Source organism: Schistocerca americana, chromosome 1 (genome assembly GCF_021461395.2).
Source record: "Schistocerca americana isolate TAMUIC-IGC-003095 chromosome 1, iqSchAmer2.1, whole genome shotgun sequence".
Lineage (NCBI taxonomy): Eukaryota > Metazoa > Arthropoda > Insecta > Orthoptera > Acrididae > Schistocerca > Schistocerca americana.
The window spans coordinates 63364664-63385142 of record NC_060119.1 but is presented as its reverse complement, the minus strand read 5'-3'; positions in this window follow the sequence as shown (position 1 = coordinate 63385142).

Sequence of the window (20479 nt, the reverse complement as noted above, 5' to 3'; positions counted from 1 at the left end):
TCTGCTGCTTGAAGATTCTGAAAAAACGTTCCGCTTCGCCGTTTGACTGTGGATGGAACGGTGTACTAGTTAGATGTTGTACGCCATTGCGTTCACAGAATGTTACAAATTCATTTGTCGTAAACTGAGGGCCTTTGACCGACACTATGACTTCAGACAAACCTTCTAGGGAAAAACTAGAGGAGAACCCCTGAACTGTGTTACGAGATGTTGTCGAGTTCATTGGCACAGCAAAAGGAAACTTACTGTAAGACTCTACCAGTCAACCAACGAATGATACTAAAAGCTCCCGCAAAGTCTCTGTGCACACTTTAGCGTGGTGACCGCGACTTAGGCCAAGCAGAGAATTTTTGTGGCGGAGCGAAATGATTTTCCGTATATGTGTGACACTGTGTGACGTCATCTGTTGTATTTGAGTGTCTACACCCTGCCAAGTACAGTGTCGACGCGCTAGCCGTTTTGCACGAACAATCCCCCCAGTGTCCTTGGTGAAGTAACGGCAACACTTCTTTTTGCAAAGCTTTGGGGATCAACACACTGTCATGTTGAACAAGAATCACACTTGCTGTATGGCAAGGCTATGACGACGTGCAAATTATCGGCGCAGTACAGAGTTCTTTATGGTATGCAGTGAGCGAGGCCGAGATGTGGGAATATATTTTAGGAAAAAGTTCAATCCTGAATCAGCTTCCGTAGCCTGGACAATTTTCCTATACTTCACAGGAAAGGATTGAAGCAATTCAGAATCCTGAGCATCGAAGTGACAACAAGATGCAGCAGAAGCGTCAAAGCCTGTATCAGGCCCAATCGGAAGACGTGAAAGAGCGCCCGCATTACTATGTTGAGCTGTCGGATGATACACAATCTCGCACTGGTATTGAGATCCTATCTTCGCATTTTCTGGGCAGTTCGTATAAGAACCGGCTTGATCGGATGAAACAAGGAGTGCAATGGCTTGTGATCCCTTGCTAAGTAGAATTTTCTACCATACAAGTAGTAGTGGAATTTGGTGACACCATACACAATAGCCCGTGCCTCTTTCTCTATTTGTGAGTAGTTACACTGAGTTTTGGACAACACATTTGATGCGAAAGCGATAGTTCTATCTTTATCACCAATTATGTGCGAAAGCGCTGCACCGATTTCGTAACAGGAAACGTGAACTTCCAACACAACAGGTTTGTGAGGATCAAAGTGAACCAATTATCGATCAGTGAGCAATGCATCTACAAGTTTTGGAATAGTTTCTTGGCACTCATCCGTCCAAACAAAGCGGACGTTTTTGCGACGCAAGCGATGCAGTGGAGGTGCGATTTGTGCAGCTTTCGGTATGACCCGAACGTAAGAGTTCATTTTCCCTAAGAAGGACTGAAATTCCAGGAACTAACAGGCCACGTATGGCTAACAAATGTGAGTGAGGTGGATGTACACCTTGACTGTTTATGGCATGACCAAGATACTGCAATTCGAGTTTAAAAAAATCACACTTGTACAGTCTACACTTCAGTCCAGCTTCAGATAACACACGAAACAAAGCATGCAAATTTGCAACGTGTTCTTCAGGTATAACACATGCTACGACAATATCGTCCAAATAGTCTGGAAAGTTTGATACTTGAGCAGTCAGTTGTTCCAAATATCGTTGGAAAATGGCGGGTGCGGAAGCACTGCCAAAAGGCAAACGCAAATATTTAAACAGGCCCAAATGAGTGTTCACAACACACACGTTTTGAGATTCTTCATCTAGTGGTGTTTAAAGATATGTGTCTTTTGAAAACTAGCGAACAGAGCCTAAACTGTCCATGAGCTCCTCTGGGCGTGGCATTGGGTAAATATCAATCACAGTTTGTGGGTTGACTGTAGACTTAAAGTCAACTCAGAGGCGAATGCGACCTAGAGGTTTGAGGAGCAAAACCAGTGGAGTTGCCCAGTGATTTGCTTGTATGGGTGCAATAGCTCTGCTATGTTGCAGTTCCTTACGTTCAGCAGCCACTTTGTCCCGTAATGCAATGGGAACAGTTCTGGCCCGGCAAAATTTCGGCTGAGCATTGTCGGATTGTAAAATGTGCAACAAAATTGTTAGCCTTACCTAAACCTTCAGAAAACAGTTCAGGGAATTCTTTGAGCAATCTAGTTATACTGTCTTTGGCAATGAATTCAGTCACTGACAACACATTGCCCTGAATTTGAAAGCCAAACAATTCAAACGAATCAAGGCCAAATATGTTCTCGTAATTTCGGGATTGTACACCACTGGCCATTAAAATTGCTACACCAAGAAGAACTGCAGACGATAAATGGGTATTCATTGGATTAATATATTATACTAGAACTGACATGTGACAACAGTTTCACGCAATTTGGGTGCATAGAATCTGAGATATCAGTACCCAGAACAACCACCTATGGCCTTAATAACGGCCTTGATACGCCTGTGCATTGAGTCAAACAGAGCTTGGATGGCGTGTACACGTTCAGCTGCCCATGCAGCTTCAACACGATACCACAGTTCATCAAGAGTAGTGACTGGCGTATTGTGACGAGCCAGTTGCTCGGCCGCCATTGACCAGACGTTGGTGAGAGACCTGGAGAATGTGCTGGCTAGGGCAGCAGTCGAACATTTTCTGTGTCCAGAAAGGCCCGTACAGGACCTGCAACATGCGGTCGTGCATTATCCTGCTGAAATGTAGGGTTTCTCAGGGATCGAGTGAAGGGTAGAGCCACGGGTCGTAACACATCTGACATGTAACGTCCACTGTTCGAAGTGCCGTCAATGCGAACAAGAGGTGACCGAGACGTGTAACCAATGGCACCCCATACCATCACGCCGGGTGATACGCCAGTATGGCGATGACGAATACACACTTCCAATGTGCTTTCACTGCGATGTTGCCAACACTAATGCAACAATCATGATGCTGTAAACAGAACGTGGATTCATCTGAAAAAATGACGTTTTGCCGTTCGTGCACCCAGGTTCGTCAAGGGTAACCGCAGCCATGGTTTACGAGCTGATAGCACATGCTCCTGCAAACGTCGTCGAACTGTTCGTGCGTATGGTTGTTGTCTTGCAAACGTCCCCATCTGTTGACTCAGGGATCGAGACGTGGCTGCACGATCCGTTACGGCCATGCGGATGAGGTGCCTGTCATCTCGACTGCTAGTGATACGAGACCATTGGGATCCTGCACGGCGTTCCGTATTACCCTCCTGAACCCACCGATTCCGTATTCTGCTAACAGTCATTGGATCTCGACCAACGCGAGCAGCAATGTCGCAATACGATAAACCGCAATCGCGATAGGCTACAATCCGACCTTTATCAAAGTCGGAAACGTGATCCGAGGCATCATAACAACGTTTCACTAGGCGACGCTGGTTAACTGCTGTTTGTGTAGGAGAAATCGGATGGAAACTTTCCTCATGTGAGGACGTAGTAGGTGTCGCCACCGGCGCCAACCTCGTGTGAATGATCTGAAAAGCTAATCATTTGCGTATCACAGCATCTTCTTCCTGTCGGTTAAATTTCTCGTCTGTAGCACGTCATCTTCGTGGTGTAGCAATTTTAATAGTAGTGTAGCACAGTGAAAGTCACAGTTCGCGGATCCGAGCGATACATGGCAGGTAAATTACGTTTTCCGAGAGTAGGAATGTCTTGTCCATTATAAGACGTCGTGTGTGTGTGCTAGTTTTAGACAGGCATGGGGCGCCTAACTGTTTACATGTGTTATGATTCAGCAATGTAACAGAGGTACCCAAGTCCAACTCAGATTTCACACGTTTTTCACTAATATGCAAATGAACGAAAACTTTGTTGGACTAGCATAGCACTGAAGAAACTGTTTGCTCTCTAAGTTTGCTAATGCCTGCAGCAAGCTTTGAGTGCTCTTCATTGATTACATGGGCCTTGTGACTATATTTATGTGAGTGGGCGAAATGCTAGTGCTTGATTCGTTGCAAAAATACAGATTGTATGTGACCTTTCTTGCCATAAACATAACACTGTGCTAGTCGGGATGGGCAGTGTTGGCGTTTGTCCCATGAATAGCACCGAGGGCATGACTTAATTCTGTTCGTCTGTTTAGAGAGCTGTTTACACAGTGTGGCGTACGTGTGCTGTTGCTGCCTACTGGGCTGGTCATAATCAAGGTTCAAATGGTTCAAATGGCTCTGAGCACTATGAGATTTAATATCTAAGGTCATCAGTCCCCTCGAACTTAGAACTACTTAAACCTAACTAACCTAAGGACATCACAAACATCCAAGCCAGAGGCAGGACTGGAACCTGAGACCGTAGCAGTCATGCGGTTCCGGACTGAAGCGCCTAGAACCGCTTGGCCACCGCGGCCGGCTCACAATTAAGGGACGACTCAACCCTTCAAATTAGTGGCTGCTCAAATTTATCAGCCGACACGGCATCCGAATCGCACTGATCTCATATTTGCACTACATGCTGAAGTTATGGATCAGATTGTTTCAAAATCTGTTCCTTAAGTTTGACATCAGTTACATCGTACACGATCGCATTACGCAACATAAAATATTAAAATAAAGCATCGCAAGCACATTTTAATTTGCATTTCCTCTTCATACCCTGCAAATCTGTTACCCAGTCGCTATAAGTTTGGCCAGACCTTTTCTTGCAATGAAAGAATTCGTACCTAGCTGCCACCACATTCACTTGTTGGTCATAGTAGTTAGTTAAAGTACCTACAACCTGATCATAGGAAAGTTCACTCAGAGTTGCGTCAGGGAACAATTTATGAATGAGGGGAAAGACTGCGCTTCCTACCGTTGACAGAAAGGAATGTACACTACTGGCCATTAAAATTCCTGCACCACGAAGATGGCGTGCTACAGACGCGAAATTTAACCGACAGGCGGAAGATTGTGTGGTATGGAAATGATTAGCTTTTCAGAGCAGTCACACAAGGTTGGCGCCGGTGGCGACACCTACAACGGGCTGACATGAGGAAAGTTTCCAACCGATTTCTCATAAACAAACAGCAGTTGACCGGCGTTGCCTGGTGAAACGTTGTTGTGATTCCTGGTGTAAGGAGGAGAAATGCGTACAAGCACGTTTCCGACTTTGATGAAGGTCGGATTGTAGCCTATCGCGAATGCGGTTTATCAAATGGTTCAAATGGCTCTCACCACTATGGGACTTAACTGCTGAGGTCATCAGTCCCCTAGAACTTAGAACTACGTAAACCTGACTAACCTAAGGACATCCCACACATCCATGCCCGAGGTAGGATTAGAACCTGCGACTGTAGCGGTCACGTGGTTCCAGACCGAAGCGCCTAGAAGCACTCGGTCACTCCGGCCGGCTCGCTACTGTTCCCGACTGGCGTGCTGGCGCTTGACTTTACGACGTAACAATTTCATTTCTGAGTGAGTTGTGTTTCTGTATTCCTGAAATACCATGAACGTTTTGGTACTCTCTTCTTCGGTTGATCAACTGAAGTATTTATTGTGTTTCTCATTATTTCTTACCATCTACTTTCCTTGTACCTACGTTTTTGGATCCAACTTCTGTGATTGCCCTTTTTAGAGATGTCCATTTCCTTTGAACTGAACTGACTACTGAGCTATTCATTATGGTAGTATCTATACCGTCAGGGCCCTTCAAGCATATGTCGTCATTCTTTAGTACTTCAGTGTCCCACGTCTTTGTGTATAGATTCTTCCTGGCTGACTGGTTCCCTAAACTTTAGCCCACTATTCATCATTACCATATTGTGGTCTGAGTCTATATCTGCCGCAGTGTACGCCTTACAATCCAGTCAATCAAATGTCTGATTTCGGACTCTCTGCCTGACCATGATGTAATATAACTGAAATTTTCCTCTGTATCCCGGCCTTTTAAAGTATACCTCCAACTCTTGTTATTATTGAACAGAGTATTCGTTATTACCATCTGAAATTTGTTGTAAAACTCAGTTAGTCTTTCTCCTCTCTCACTCCTATCACCAAGTGAACGCTCTCCCGTAACACTTTCTTCTACTCATTCCCCTAAAATCGCTTTCCAATCCCCAATGACAGTTAGATTTTCATTTCCCTTTTCGTACTGATTTACCCGTTCCATATCCCCATAAAATTTCTCTCTCTCTTCATCTTCCGCTTGCGACTTCGGCATGTATACCTGGACCTATTGTTGTCGGTGTTGGTTTCCTATTGATTCTGAAGAGATCAATCCTATCAGTGAACTGTTCGCAGTCACTAACCCTCTTTGCTACCTCCCTATTAGTAACGAATCCTACTCTCGTTATACCATTTTCTGCTGCTGTTGATAATTACCTTATACTCGCCTAAGAAGAAATTATTGTCTTCTTTCTTTTTTTCATTTCACTTCACTGACGCCCACTATTTCCCTTCTGAGATTTTCTAGCTTCCCTGCCACGTTCAGAATCGTGATAGTTGACGCCCAGACTATTATAACGTTATCCTTTCGTTGGTTATTCAGTCTCTTTCTCATGGTCACATCCTCCACGGGTGTCCCCTCACTGAGATCCGAATGGGAGCTAGTCCGGAATCTTCTGCCAATGGGGCTATCGTCATGATGCTTTTTAACATGTCTTATGGATACACGTTACGTGTCTGTAATGCAGTATGTGCGCTCCACAAGGCCGTTGGCAGAATGAGCCTGACTTCTTATGCCATAAATCTTCGGTCGCCATTCCTGACGGTTTTTATTCAAAAATAGCTGATAATAGCCCGCTAAACTGGGGTTTTGGTTTACTGTCAATAATTTTATATATATAAGAATGGACGAAAAGCTGGAGTAAAAAACATTTTAGTTTAGTTTTTTTATTCCAACAGATATCTTAAATATAATTGATATTAAATTATATTCTTAAATACTATATTTGATGGTTGGTTGTGTGGCGCATAAACACACATATTTTCTGCTTGTCCGACACATGAAAATGAAGCGTACAGCTGACGATGTGAGACACAGGATTCTTCAAATTAAGTCCGCAGTAGCGAAATTTTTGGCCCTGAACCTTATTGATTGTCATACTATAAGCTAATTCCGCAGGAAGTTGTAATATTTTATAAGAAAATGGCATGTGAGTTGAGATCAATGGGATTCTTGCTATGAAGACCGATTTTCCTTCTTGTTTACTAGTTAAAAGTATGGTTTCAATAATATTATGAAATAGTTGTTTGGCACACAATCTTGTGCCATTACATAATTTTGGCGAGTTAATATTTCGTAATATTGTTACTGGCGGTCCAGTTTTCAGTTTCAGTGCATGCAGAGGCATACCGGACGGATTTAATGAGTTTAAAAAATCGGTTGCATAGGTGACATATTCTTCTTGATCCATTATTGCATCTAGCGATTTATATATTGTTCCTATTCCTGGAATTATCTTCTGTATTCGCTGATATGTTGTACTATGTCATTCCTTGGTGTTACAATTATTCGCTTACACAATCAGCCTTTATTTAGGTAGTTCATTTCTATCGATGGATACAACTTATCAATAAGTTGCTCCTGTACTTCTATCACATGGCATTATTCTTGTGTTAAAATATGTTTACCAAAGTACGGGAGGGTATATATTATTTCCAATTTTAAATATATTTTCGGCAAATATGTGAGCTTTTAAAAGTTCCTTCGTTATTGCACCCATACTTTCTTCAACTTTTTCCCAAAATACTAATCTTTCTAAACTTTTTTCTATTTCATTTGCCAGTGTTCGTTTTGGAATTACCGTTAATGTTTGCCGCAAGTCTCCTCATAGTAACAACAAAACTCCTGCCATTAGTCTGTTAGTTTTCCACAGATCAAGTAATGTTGTATTGAGTGCTTCAAGACTTTCTTTATGGGCCATTGTACATTCGTCCCGTATGATCATTTCGCATCGCGTTAAGAATTTATCATGCACCGGAGATCTCGTTATATCGCTGACAGGAACTGTTGTTCATCTACATTTAATGGCAATTTCGAAGTGGAGTGTGCAGTTTTACTGCCCACCGTTAATGCCACACCAATTCCGGATGATGCCAATGCTAATACGATTTCATTTTTAACTCCAATTGCAGACAGGACGAAATTAATAGGAAAAGTTTTACTAGTGCCACAGCCTGCATCCAAAACAATACTCCAACCTTCATTTTTTTCAATCGAAATCATAATCCTGTCGCAAACAGTCCACTGTGATTGTGTCAATATTGGTTCATGTCCTTTACGGAAGTTATCCAAATCTTCTAAGCTGTTTCTGAGATCGTTAGTCAACTTAGAAATAACGTAAATGATTCCCTTCTCACGGGTGGTTGTACTCCATGTTGGACTAAAGGTTGATTACCTATCACTAAGCATAAATCTTCAAACACTATTAAAGCCTCATTATTCATATCTCCCTGCAAAGTAACATCCATATCTGGATTGTCTCTCCGCAATCTGCCTAGAATTTCGTCACTTAGATTACCGCGATATTTCAGCCTTAGTATATTAAAATCTGAAGGATTACACGATGTTAAAATTATAACAAATAGTTCTCGAATTTGTCCTGCACTCGCTGTTTGCGCAGCTTCACTTATCGCTTGGTCCCAATGATTATCATTTTGTAATAAACCTCGGCGCTGACATGCCTGTGTATGCGTTTCGCAGTACGAGCATCTTCAAATGACTTTTGTCCTTGCACTTCGTGTGGTATTAAACGTAAGCAAGAACGCACTGCGTTCTTCGAATGACTCGTTTATACTAGACCAATGACAGAATCCTTAAATACACCCTCAAATCCTTCGACTGGAATGCCTTTTTTGCGTCGATTAAATGTCTTTTGTGGTGCGTCTCATGTATAGGAGCTAGTAACGTAGGGATAGAGCAGCGTTCTCGCAAAAGGATCATTTTGACGTAATACGAAAAACGCAGTCAGGGTTGTACTGACGGGTTGGTTCTCAACCCATTCTCCTGATTCATTCGTAAAATACACACGTTGTCCATTTTAAAGATGGACTGCTAAATGAAAAACCGCTGGATCTCCATCGTGAATTGGAAAACCTACTATGCGGCAAACCGCTTCATTACTATTACTGTACCGTCCCATTTGATATCTCATAATTTCATTATCTTGATATTTACTAGCTACTCCAAAGACAGCCATGTCTTGTTAACGTATTGTTAACATATTTGCTTATATACTTAATTCAATGAACGAAGCAATAATACTCAATATTTATATATGCTTGAAACATCTTCGACAGCAATCGATTGTATGGCGCGACCCACTGATTGTCGATTTCCACTTAGTGTTTCTTATCTCGATTTTCGTCTTCAACCCTCCATCACTTCCCTATCGATGTCTATACTGTGGATATCCATCCAAACGGGTTTGTGTTTCAGCCAAAAATGGTCTCGGATGCCGTGGATGCCGTTTGGAGCATTTGTTGTGTTTCATGTAGGGTGAACGTGGATTAAGCATTCCACGTGGTCCATATATCATATTTTTCACACTTGTTTCATACAGAGCAGGATCCTCAGACGAATTTGGGAATTTAACACTGATAAAATTATCAATTTATTTTGAATGGATTTTCTCTTTAAGTCAAATTAAATTGTGTAGGTGTGGCAATCCTTTATTTTGTCACTCAATTGAGTATATGCAACAAACGACGCGTCCAAAAAATGCAACTATTTACAATCGTATCAATGAATTTGACTTGCTTTCGCCTGAACATTCGCGCAGTTATATTGTGTCGGTCAGATAGGATTTGTTCATACTGTAAATCATCTTTAATCTCCTTCCACGATGAATAAAAGCTGTAAACAAATAGGGACGGCCGTGTTTTCTGACATAAGTCACAGCATCTTGTGCATATTCTTGCATATTTTTGGGACTGCCGGTGAACGTAAAGGGCAAAAATTACTAATCGTCCTAGATTTTCAATATTTTCATCATTGGCTATCGCATCGCGTAAATGAACATATTCATTTGGCGCAATTTTTTTGTTTCGACGAAGGTAGAGTAACTTTTCTGACTATATTTTTGCATACATATCGACGATAAACTATTGAAACTGTTGTCGACAATTAAGTACTTGACTGGATTCGTTTTGTTTGTCCATTATACTACATGCATAAAACATTTTCGAAGTGAATTTCCCATTTGTTGAACTACCTGATTACGGTTCAACTTGGTGTTTACTGAAATGGTAACCATCTTCTTACTTTACTTTACTTTACATGTGGCAAGGGCAGGTGTGGCCATGCGGTTCTAGGCGCTTCAGTGTGGAACCGCGTGACCGCTACGGTCGCAGGTTCGAATCCTGCCTCGGGCATGGATGTGTGTGATGTCCTTAGGTTAGCTAGGTTTAAGTAGTTCTAAGTTTTAGGGGACTGATGACCACAGATGTTAAGTCCCATAGTGCTCAGAGCCATTTTTTTGGCAAGGGCCTTATCGACCATACGCCTGCTCTTATGAGCCTCTTCCACTTCTGCCTGTCCAGTGCGCTGCTGTTTGTCCAGCTGCTGCTGCTGCTGTTCATCCTCATTGTGTCCTCCCGAATGTTATCCCGCCATCTGGTTCTGGCTCTCCCTCTTCTTCTCGTTCTTTCTATTGTTCTGCTGAATGCCATTCTAGGTAGTCTATTCTCTGTCATTCTTGCTATATGGCCTGCCCTATTCAACCTTCTCCACTTGAACACTTCGACGATGTTGCGGTGTTTGTACAGCCCTCTTAATTATTCATTTCTTCTTACTCTCCATTCCATATTATTTTTGTCGTATACAGGTCCAAAAATTTTCCTTAGTACTTTTCTTTCGAATATTAACAGTCTTTCTTCATCTTTCTTCCTAAATATTAATGTTTTACATCCATATAACATCACAAGTATAATGGTCGATTGATATAAGCGGATTTTCAAGTTACTGCTAAGTGATCTTCTTCTTAGAATTTTGATGAAACTAAAAAGTGTCTTGTTTGCTGTTGATAAACGGGCATCTATTTCTATATCTGTTCTGTTGTTACTACTAAAAATACTTCCTAGGTACTTGAAGTGGTCAACAGTCTTGAAATGGAATCCATCTACAGTCAGAGGTGCATCTTTTCTGGTTTTATTACTTATGTGCAGGTATTCTGTCTTTTCTTCATTAACATGTAATCCTGTTTTCTCAGCAATTTTGTATGAAATTTTGCATCATTCTGATTAATTCTCTTTTGGAACTACTTATTAGTGCTACATCATCTGCATAGGCAAGTCTTGTAATGTTCACATCCTGTAGCTGGATCCCTTGTGGACTGGTTTTAGAAAATTCTCTATCAATCTTCTCTAGGACAAGGTTAAATAAAATAGGTGAAATGGCATCCCCCTTGTCTCAGTCCAGTGTACGCCTTAAAATCTTCAGTTTCTCCTTCCGGTGTCTATATGCGACATAAAGTTTCATCGATACACATTTTAACTAATCTGATTAATTTTGATGGTATTTTAAATTCCTTCATTATATTTAGGAGTGTCAGTCGCTGTATGCTATCATAGGCCTTTTTAAAATCTACGAATAATATGTGGACATCTACATTGAATTCCCACGCCTTCTCAGTTACTTTTCTTAGGCTGAATAAATGATTTAATGTGGATCTGTTTCTGCGGAAACCGCATTAGTAGTTCCCAATCAGCTCTTCTGTTATTGGTATCAGCCTGTTTAATAGGCAGCTTGATAAGATTTTGTGGGTGACATCCAGTAACACAATTCCTCTGTAGTTATCACAAACTAGTGGATCATTCTTCTTAAATATGGGCCACACAATTGCAGTTTTCCAATCTGCAGGAATGGTTTCCGTCTCCCAAATTGTTTCTGTTAACGCCTGTATTTCTAATTCCAGTTGTGGGCCTCCATTCTTTAATAAGTCAGCGTATATCTTGTCCTCGCCACAAGCCTTGTTATTCTTTAATTTCTTTATTGATTGCTGTATTTCATTTACTGATGGGGTAGTAACTGTATCAGCTGTATGAATTGTATCATGTTCTTCCAATTTAAAGTAAGAGTGTGGGTCATTGCAGTTGAGAAGTTGTGAAAAGTATATCTTCCATCTGTTGGTCAATATTTTCCCATACTGATCCTTTATAAATTGTTCCTTTTTATTGAATTTACCAAAGGATTTTTTTATATTTTGATACATCTGCTTTGTCCTGTGATGTTGGAAATCATCCTCTGCTTCTTTGATCATATTGTTATAGTATTCCCTTTTCTCTTGTCTTAGAGTTGTTTGCGTTACTTGGCGGAGTTTATAGTAACTTTCCCTCAATGTCATATTGTCCTTTTCTTTAATCCATGCATTCCTCGCATTTCTACTTTCCAGCACTTTTTCTAGACACTTTGTGTTAAACCAAATTTTATTAGGTCATTTTCTTTCACCTATGATTTTGGAAGCTGCTTCTTGAATACAGCCCTTCAGGTGTCTCCATCTGCTTTCGACATCCTGTGTCTCTGCATTGGTCAGTCTCGGTTTTGTTAGGTTGCTTTTAATTTCTTTTGTAAAATTTTCTTTTATATCTACTTTCGGCAGGTTTCCTATGTTATATCTTGTAATTTCTTATCTAGTTCTTTTTACTTTCCTTGCTTTACTTCACCTTGCCAAAAAATTATTGGATACTGTAAGGCATCATAAGGGCGATTTTGTTTCAGCGATGCACTGCGCTATATTGCTCCTTCACTCTACCATAATATCACGGTAACTAATTTCAATGTCCACAATTACTACGGCCATTGCGTTTCATTGAGGCGCATTGAACTGTCTTTCATGCTCGCCTGTTGGTCTCCTATTCAGCTCGAATTATTATTTAGTAATTGTCTGCGCCAATTTCTTTGATTTGATTTTTAAACGTTCGTGCCATTTAATTATTTTTATGTAGAAAACGTTGTATATCCAGAATTATATCTCTGTGAAACCCATTGCTGTTCCAAGAGAGCTGTCGGCTTCATCATCTTCGTTTCCTACAAAAGTAAACTTGTAACAACTTCGGCGTTTCATTTGGAAATGGTAACAATTACCCAATTCCAGAATGAGATTCTCACTCTGCAACGGAGTGTGCGCTGATATGAAACTTCCTGGCAGATTAAAACTGTGTGCCCGACCGAGACTCGAACTCGGGACCTTTGCCTTTCGCGGGCAAGTGCTCTACCATCTTTTTTTTTTTTTTTTGACCGACGCTCTATCCATTTTTTTTTTTTTTAGAGCGCGACGCTTACCGTTACGCAACTTTTCTTTTCTTCATAAGGAAGTATATATCATTTTTATTTTTTTTTTGGGGCAAGTAGTAAACAGAAATTTTTATGGTGGACAAAAGACTATCACTTCATAGTTGAAGGAAAGTTGCCCCGCTGCTCTGCGAGAGAAGGGAAATGTGAAAACGAAAATGGGAAAGAAAAAATGCCTTCTGCATTGGTGAGCATATGAATAGTATCGTAAAATTCCGACAAGAACTTAAGTCCCAGGAGGCAAATACGATTCATACGTACAGGTCACTGGCAACCTTTGCTATCCGAAATATTGTATTTGAAGCATTTAACCGTTAATTATTATTTTCAGCATATTTCCAAATATCCTCCTGTAGTCACAATGTTGGCTCATTTTAAAGTGTTCAATTTCTATGTAAGAATAATAGTCGAGGAATGCAGCATGCCTATTCTGCATAATAAACGATGCTGCGTGGCCCATGATCCACGTTGCAGCGTTGTTTTTTGCTCGTGGATATCTCAGTTTTTGTGGCTGAATGATCTCTAAAAGGTCTATACCACAGGGCGTCGTACGGTCTATTACCGACAATCGTTGACGAAGAAATGTAGTAATTTCTTCTGCATGTCCGCACGTGAACCTATGAATAAGCGTATCGACTCTTCCGCATGCGTCACAGTTGGGCGTTGGATGAAGGCCTATTTTATGTAGCTTTTCATTCGTTGCGACTTTATCGTTGACTGTTAGATACCAGTTGGCTATGACGCGTGACGGTAACACGTCGCTGTGCACATTCCGCCATACTATACTCCAATGTGTATGTGGATGTTTTTCTTCGAGACGATTTCTGTGGTTTGTTGTCATGAGAAGGCCATAAAGCTTCCTGTTCGTCAGGCTTCCGTTATCGACGATGTTGTGTCGAATGTAACTCATTTCCATGTAGTACAGTCGCACATGTCGGTAAGAAAGTGGAATGCCGGCGATATTAACTGGTGGGTCAAGGCTATGAGGCTTCCACCGCTGAATGAGGTTTGAGATGATACTGGTCCTCCGGGTACGAAACTCCTTCCTGATGCGATTTAGGAGCAGGGTGACACATTTTTTGTGTACTTTAATGAGGTTAAGGCCACCTTTGAACGAAGGTAAGGGTAAGGTATCGAATTGAACTTTGAAAATGTGCCCCCTAAAAAGAAACCAACATAACGCTTGTTGTATACTCTTGGCTAGATGGTCGGAGATTGGAAGAATTTGCGCCAAATAATTCATCTTGTTCGAAATGGCGATCTCGATGGTCTTAACTTTCTGTAGTATGTTCAAGTCACGGTCGGAGTGAAGTATCAAAGCAGCACGTAATTTATTAAGCATGTGTGACCAGTTCTTCGTCAGGACTTTGTCTGGTTTGGCCTCAAAGGTAACACCGAGGGTTGTGTGATAATCCTTGACCTTGCACCAGGTAACATGGGATATGTCTCCGATACCGCCACCGATCTGCAAAGCTGTGGTTTTAGTTCTATTTAGTATTGCTCCTGAAAGAAATGTGAATGTTTGTAGAAGAGTTTCCGCTGACAGAAGTTGTTGCGATGATGACACAGTGACGCATATATCGTCAGCATACGCAATGCATGGGATAGTGACAGACTCGACGCTAATCCCGATCCCGCTATGCGCTAAGTTGTTCAGTAGCGGCTCTACTGCAATGGCGTACAAAATCATTGACAGAGGACATCCTTGGCGGATGGATTGCTCAATGGAAACTTCTTTTGTAAAATGGCCATTAATGAGAATCTGTGAAGAGGCGTTTGTAGTAAGTTTGGGAATTAATTCTATGAGATGAGGCCCAAATCCTAGTTTCTTCATGCTCTTAAAGAGGAAGTCATGACGTACACGGTCATAAGCCTTCTCAAAATCTAGAAAGATCAGAGCGCCCTGTCCTTTGGTTTCAGCATATGAACAGATGATGTCCCTCAAATCGCAGGCAGCTGAGATTGCACTTCGGCCTTGCACAGCACTGTACTGGTAACTGCCTAAAACCTTGTACATAACGGTTTGCATCCTTAGCTTAATCGATCTGGTGATGATTTTGAAATCGGCATTCAGGAGTGTGATGGGTCGCATGTTTTCGACCTTCCTGCTGTTCCCTTTTTTCGGTAAGGGCAGGATGATACCTTCCGTAAATGCCTTGGGTATGACTTCCAGGTGCCAGAGTTCATTCGCTATCTCGAGGGGTGTCGGACCGAGGAGGTTCCAGTAACGCTGGCAAAACTCTGCGCTGAGACCGTCGGGTCCCGGCGACTTCCCTTTCTTTGCACTGTGGACCGCCAGTCGGATTTCGTCCTCTGTGAAAAGAGATTCCAGATATGCATTATCCTGTTGTGATAAGCGACAGCTCAAGGTCCTAAGAAAATCGTCGCACGAGTGTTCATCGACGAATTGCTTCTTGTAAAGTTGACTATAATAGTCGTAGACGTGCGAAATGATGTCACGTTGCTTCGTGATGGCATTCTCAGCGTCATCAACGACGGCTTCAATCAACATGGCTTTACACCGTTTCGTCGTTCTCAGGATGTGGTACAGAGAGGCCCGTTCTTCGACGGCAACGTCCTTGGGGCGGGCTCGCACGATGATGCCTTGCATTCGTTGGCGTTGTATCGCCGTGATTTTCGCTTTATATCGTTTGATCTTTACGTCGATATCGCGAGAAGGATTGTTAGTGCGACTATACAGTTCTCTCAAACAGCGATAATAAAACTCAATAGTCTGTTTCTGCCAAAAGCTTTTGTGTCGGGCGTATCTCATAAGGGTGAGGCGTAGTTTAGGCTTAGCACATTGAATCCACCACTGGAGAACGCTATCGTAACGACTTCGTTGCCGCTGGAGCTGTTGCCACGTTATGTTCACCTCCTCTTCAAGTTGGGCATCTTGCAAAAGGCTGACATTCAATTTCCAGTAGCCTTTCCCGGGGTATATTTGCTGGCGTTGTAGGTTAAGGTAACACTGATATGCACAATGGTCGGAGATGTTGACAGGAGCTATGCCACAGTTCACAGTGTGTCGCTGGATGGCATCGGACACACAGATCCTATCCAGCCGACTGGCAGAATGGCTGGTTACGAAGGTGTACGCTACCCGTTCACCGTGCAGTTGTTACCATGTATCGTGAAGACGCATGCCATGAATTAAATGTTCAAGTTCGATACATCTGTTCGTGTTAGGAGTTTGGTCTCTGTCGTTAAGCACACAATTGAAGTCACCACCGAGGATGAGATGTACACGATAAGCGCTAAGAAGAATGGGAACCTCGTTTTTATAAAATTTTGAACGATCCCTCTTATGAGTGCTACCTGAGGGGGCGTATACGTTAACAATCTGCACACCATTCACTCGACGAGAAGTGCCACGACCACTAGGCAGCCGCTGGACATCCGTAAATGGTATACCGTCACGCAGAAGTATGGCAGTGCCTACAGCATCCTGGAGGTTGATGTTATCAATGAGAACGTAACCGGGCACTTCTAAGACTGTGACTATCTCCTGTAGGAGGGCAATGTCAACGCTGGTACCATACAAGAAATCAGTTAGCGAACGGAGTTTCACCGCACTTTGAATTCTATTGACGTTAAGTGTGGTAACGTTGTAGGTTTGGCTATCGCACATGATGGTTCAGAGGACATTGAGCTCTGATTGTTGGATCGTCCTTCTCGACGGCTTTGAACCAAACACGTTGGGAACGTCTGGAGTACGAAACGAAATGTCAAAACCAATAACGGGTCAGGGAGTGGAAATGTCGCAGCGCGATGGACATGCGCGAGAGCAGCTACTGCTGCGTCTCCTCGTCCTGCCGCCACCACGGCTCGTTGCTGTCGGGGTGCTGCGCGGTGCGCGCGCCGCCCTGCCCGCCACCGCCGGCTGATTCTGTCAACGTGGTCGCATCCGCCTGACCACCACGCGGGGCTGCGACGGACGTCAGCGAGTTCCTGCGGGAGCGCTGCTGCAGCTGGAGTTCCTGCGGGAGCGCTGCTGCAGCTGCTCGCTGCTCTGCTCGCTCTTCCTCTTAGCCGGTCCGCCCCGGTAGCTGAGTGGTCAGCGTGACAGACTGTCAATCCTAAGGGCCCGGGTTCGATTCCCGGCTGGGTCGGAAATTTTCACCGCTCGGGGACTGGGTGTTGTGTTGTCCTAATCATCATAATTTCATCCCCATCGACACGCAGGTCGCCGAAGTGGCGTCAAATCGAAAGACCTGCACCAGGCGAACGGTCTACCCGACGGGAGGCCCTAGCCACACGACATTTCCATTTTTCCTCTTAGCCGTTACGGTGCTCTGTTCCCTCTCAGCGCTCAGTAGTGCCTTCAGGTGTTTGGTTTGTTCACGAATGCGTTCTTGCCTCGCGGTGTCCTCGCAGCGCACGGAGCAAGAAGATTGAGGTCCAGTCTCGTTGCCACTTTCTGACATGTGTACGGGTCTCAAATCATCCGACTTTTCCTCTTTGCTACTATTCCCTTTGCTTCTCCTTCGGCGGCCTTTCTTCGTTTCTGCTGCAGTCTCTACCGATAGGGGTGGTTCAGGCAAACTGATCTGCACCCGCTCCTGTATCTCACACGGCTTAGTTTCAGAGGTGGCTGGCGCATCGCTGCTATCCAGCGGTAACTGCCCCGGTGAGGGTGACGGTGCCGAATCGACGTCCGCCCTACCGCGAATGTCTTTGGCACTGCATTCCACCTGAACTGGCATCTCCGCCTCGCTAACACGTTCCGGCTGCCGGGGTGGTGGTACAGACCCCGCGACTACCTCACTCAATAGCGGAACAAGCTTTTCACTACCGTCTGCAGGACGTTCCCGTGGAAGTTGAATTGGACGTCGACGTGTACAGTTCATCCGCAGATGTTCTGTGGAATGGCAGATCGAACAGGTAGGGGGTTGTTCAATGTAAGTTATCTGTGCACGACAGCCGCCAATGGCAACATACGAAGGTATATGCTTTTTTAAGTCTACACGTACACTTCGCACCCCGCTGTTAACTTGGTAGCGATATGCACTCGACCATTTTTCATTGGTAACTGACAAAACAACGCCGTACAGTGACAGAGAACGTGCAATCAGGTCATTAGGGCACTCAGGTGGCACATTAAATACCCTGACGGTCCTCACTCCGTATCCCGAAGGCACGATTTGGACATTACTAATACTGCCATCAGTATGACGAAATGGTCTCACACCAGCGTGCTCCTCAACGAATTTCTCATAAGTGTCACTCGAAATAAATTTGATAAATAACGAGTACTGCACAAAGCCCAACTGGAACGTGTCGACTATATCTTCAGGCAATTTCAGATCCTCAAAGATCCACTCATGAATTTCAAAAGCCGTCGGTCGCAAGGCAGCACGGTCGAAAACACACTGAACGCTGTTCGCTCTGTTAATTGTCATCTTACTTACAACAGTTATACAGAAACAAACGTTAACATCACTCGCACACGCTGCTCAGCTCTCCACCTCAGCACTGCTCGCGACGTAAACACCGGCCCGCGCTACCGCCGGTCACCGCGCGATGTGCACTGGCCGAGTGCCGGAACACGACTGAACCATCCGAGCTACCGAAGCACGACTCACGCCCGGTCCTCACAGCTTTACTTCTGCCAGTATCTCGTCTCCTATCTTCCAAACTTTACAGAAGCTCTCGCAGGAGAGCTTCTGTAAAGTTTGGAAGGTAGGAGACGAGATACTGGCAGAAGTAAAGCTGTGAGGACCGGGCGTGAATCGTGCTTCGGTAGCTCAGATGGTAGAGCACTTGCCCGCGAAAGGCAAAGGCCCGAGTTCGAGTCTCGGTCGGGCACACAGTTTTAATCTGCCAGGAAGTTTCAATTACCCAATTTTATGACACACTTCTCCTTGGATTCATCCGAAAAAATGACGTTTATGCCATTCGTGCACCCAGGTTCGTCGTTGAGTACACTATCGCAGGCTCTCCGGTCTGTGACGCAGCGTCAAGGGTAACCGCATCCATGGTCTCCGAGCTGATAGTCCATGCTGCTGCAAACATCGTCGAACCGTTCGTACAGATGGTTGTTGTCTTGCAAACGTCCCCATCTGTTGACTCAGGGATCGAGACGTGGCTGCACGATCTGTTACAGCCATGCAGATAAGATGCCTGTCATCTCGACTGCTAGTGATACGAGGCCGTTGGGATCCAGCGCGGCGTTCCGTATTACCCGTCTGAACCCACCAATTCCATATTCTGCTAACAGTCTTTGGATCTCGACCTACGCGAGCAGCAACGTCGCGATACTATAAACCGCAATCGCGATAGGCTACAATCCGAATTTTATCAAAGTCGGAAACGTGATGGTACGCATTTCTCCTCCTTAAACGATGCATCACAACAACGTTTCACCAGGCAACGGCGGTCAACTGCTGTTTGTGTATGAGAAATCGGTTGGAAACGTTCCTCGTGTCAGCACGTTGTAGGTGTCGCCACCGACGCCAATCTTGTGTGAATGCTCTGAAAAGCTAATCAGTTGCATATCACAGCATCTTCTTTCTGTCGGTTAAATTGCGCGTCTTTAGCACGTCATCTTCGTGGTGAAGCAATTTTAATGGCCAGTAGTGTGTAATGTTTTGGCTCATCACTGCATGTATCCTAAATTTTTGCATCGGATATTTTCGTCTGTAATTAGTGTAGCTGAGGCGGAAGAACGTAATGCACTATGACAAACACGTAGAGGAGCGGCATTCGATAGGAGAAATTCATTTGGAGGTGATTTAACAATAGAGTGTGAAGGTAATTAAGAAAAATAGTCGTATGCTAACTCAGGTATTTACTGTCTTTCTTAGTATTTATTTTATGATTAAGCAGCGACTCCTCCTTTAAATTGTTCGGCAATATTTGCCCTGCGTGTTTGTTAAATTAGCATGCATTCGCTTAGCATTGTGAGTCAGCCATGAAGATCTCCCCCCCCCCCACCCCCTACCCCCCTTATACAGCCCGCAGTCCCGTGCCAAGTGGCCCAGCAATTGAGAGCGGCGTTTGCCGCCCGGCGAGCGGCGATTACTGCCGGCGCACAACCACGGTGTCTCGGCTGTCGTTTGTCATTTGAGGGCGCAACCGGCAACAGTCTTTTGTTCGTCTTATGTTGAGTGGAAAGGAGAAAGTAGCGGAACGTTAGAGCAACTTCCATTCTTTAAGATGCAGCTTCAAATTTCACAGTTTAATATGAGCAATTGTATTAGTGAAATAACTGTTGGACACTGCACGATGTATGTAGGAATCAAAGACGCTGTAATCCTGCCGAGAGAT